Source organism: Sceloporus occidentalis, unplaced genomic scaffold (assembly GCF_023333645.1).
Source record: "Sceloporus occidentalis isolate IW3139 unplaced genomic scaffold, rSceOcc1.0.p SCAF_124, whole genome shotgun sequence".
NCBI lineage: Eukaryota > Metazoa > Chordata > Lepidosauria > Squamata > Phrynosomatidae > Sceloporus > Sceloporus occidentalis.
In genome coordinates, this window is record NW_028317104.1 from 104,951 (window position 1) to 107,842 (window position 2,892).

At 51.4% G+C, this 2,892-nt stretch overlaps 1 pseudogene; it reads left to right on the top strand.

Annotated features, from left to right (window-relative positions):
- Window positions 1-613: 613 nt before the first annotated feature.
- LOC149281998 (uncharacterized) lies at window positions 614-2,101 on the top strand (annotated as a pseudogene).
- The last annotated feature ends 791 nt before the right edge of the window (window positions 2,102-2,892 follow it).

Sequence of the window (2,892 nt, forward strand, 5' to 3'; positions counted from 1 at the left end):
CAGAGGAACTCTGATCTCTGACAGCCGGGGAAGGTATGCGCGACGGACGCAGACAAACCCCCGCTGCCAACTCCACCTCCTTCCGGCTGCAGCGGAAGGAGACGTCAACCCGCTGCCCCGGCAATACAGCAGGAAATTGGAAGCACTGGTAAGTGTGTGTGTGTGTGTGTGCGTGTGTGTGTGTTAAATGGGGGCATAGGGCATTTCTGGAATGCCTTATTCCCCTATATGCCACTCTGGCACTTAGGGGGTTAAAAGGCATATTATGGGGCAGAGTGGCATATAGGGAGGTATAAGGCATTTCAGGAGGCAGAGTGGCATTAAGAGGGCATTTAATAGAGCACTCTGCCTCCTGATATGAACTCGGTGCATACTTAGTATATTTACACAACAGTCCCCCCCTCTTTGTTTTCTTTTCTTTTGCTATCATTTGTTTGGGCCGGTGTGATAAATGGAATACCAAACACAATCCAAGAGTGCTCTGGAGCAACGTTGCCGTGAACAATGTATTCCCATCCGGGGAAAATCAAAGGATGAACTTATTCAAGCGCTTGTGGACTATGATATGCAACAAGCAGCGCAAAGTGATGCTGCAAACACTTCTGAGGGAGGCATGGTCACACGGGAGATACCTGCAGCTGATGTCGGTGACGTGCCAAGATCTGGAGATCCCTTGGACTCTTATCTACAAACTGTTTTCAAATACGTGGACTCAACAGATGCAAACCTCAGACTGCAGCTTATCCTTAAATATCAAGAGAGGGAAGCTGCAGAGCGCCAGGCCGAGAGAGAGAGGGAAGCTGCAGAGCGCCAGGCTGAGAGAGAGACTGCAGAGCGCTTGGCTGAGAGAGAGACTGCAGACCGCCTGGCTGAGAGAGAGAGACTGCAGAGCGCCTGGCCGAGAGAGAGAGAGAGAAGCTGCAGAGCGCCAGGCGGCAAGAGAGCATGAACTAAAACTGGCAGAGTTGGAGAGGTTAAGTGCCTCACCTATCAGTGTGGTTTCAAGAGACTCTTCTGCACCCAAACCACATGCAGAGAATTTTCCCACTTTGGACAAAGATGGGGATCTGGATGTTTTTCTGCGCAGTTTTGAAAAGGTTTGCCGGCAGTACCAATTACCAAAGGACCAGTGGGCAAAGTACCTCACCCCTGGTCTCAGAGGTCCTTCACTGGAAGCATTTGCAGAGCTACCAGCAGAATCTGACCAGGACTATGAGGCAATTAAGGCTGCACTGCAGAGACAGTACAACCTTACCCCTGAGGTGTACCGAAAGAAATTCCGGACATTGCAGAAGCGTTCCACCGAGAGCTACACTGCAGTTGTGGGACACCTGACGACGGCATTCCGGCAGTGGATTAGAGGGCTGGAGATTACAACCTTAGAAAGCTTGGAAGATCTGATCATCAAGGAAGAGTTTTTGCAGTTGTGCCCAGCCAATGTACAAGAATGGCTGCTGGACCGGGAGCCCAAAACAGCATTGGAAGCGGGTGAGTTGGCGGATTTCCACACGGCTAACCGAGCACAATCGGACCGGAGCAGAGGTTTTTCTACAGGAGCATCCAGCTGGAAGACCGCTACACCACGGCTTCCCATCACCCAGTCTACTGTACCATCTTCTGAGTCAGTTTCTACCTCAGGGAGAGGGGGAGCTAGTGCCATTTCTACGTATGGGGATAGCCGCAGGTATTTTATTTGTAATAAAGTGGGGCACATTAGCGCTACTTGCCCGGAGAAAAAAAAATTAGCGCTACTTGCCCGGAGAAAAAAAAATTAGCGCTACTTGCCCGGAGAGCTTACAGGAGCGGGTCACCCCTCAGAATCATCATCTTCAGTGTTGTTCGTCTCCAGTGCTGAGAACACCCCCAATGTGAATATGCAACTTGTCACTGTGGGAACAAGGTAACTGTGGGGCTCAGAGACATGGGGGCAGAAGTGACTCTTGTGCGTCCAGAGCTAGTGAGCTCTGAGGACTTTATTCCTGGCAAGACCTTAACAGTGCGGGGAATTGGAGGAGTACGTCATGCAGTGCCAATGGCACGAGTATTTTTGGATTGGGGAGCAGGGAAGGGTGTAAGAGATGTGGGGGTATCTGGGTACTGATTTGGGTAGGCTGTTGTCAAAATATATGCCGGATGATGACACTTTTGATTTATCCAGGTCTTCTAGGGGCCCTACCATAGAAAGGGCAGTGTATAAAAATGTACCAGGGCAGCCTCATGGGGAGAGTGGGCAGAAAGGTTGTGCGTGTCTGCCTGTGCTAGAACCCAGAATGTCTGAGGTGCCGTGGGAGAATGTGAAGGTTTCGCATCACTGGGAGGGAGGGCAGATTGAATCTGTGCCAGAACCAGGGATGTCTGAGGTGGCGTGTAAGAATGTGGATGTTTTGCATCACTGGGAGGGAGGGCAGAGCGAATCTGTGCCAGAACCAGGGGTGTCTGAGGTGCCGTGTGAGAATGTGGAGGTTTTGCATCACTGGGAGGGAGGGCAGGGCGAATCTGTGCCAGAACCAGGGGTGTCTGAGGTGTCGTGTGAGAATGTGGAGGTTTCGCATCACTGGGAGGGAGGGCAGATTGAATCTGTGCCAGAACCAGGAATGTCTGAGGTGTTTTGTGAAAGTGTGAGAGAACCACCCGACTGTGAGGAAGGGCAGAGAACGAGTGAATGTCTGTCTGTGCCAGATCCCAGAATGTTTGAGGTGCCGTTTGAGAATTTGAAGGTTTCGCATCACTGGGAGAGAGGGCAGAGTGACTCTGTGCCAGGACCAGGGATGTCTGAGGTGCTGTGTGAAAATGTGAGGGGGCCACCCTGTGAAGAAGGGCAGAGGGTGAGTGAGTGTTCCTCTGTGTCAGGATTAACTGGTTCCCAGGGTACTGTATGTATGCCTCCTTAGA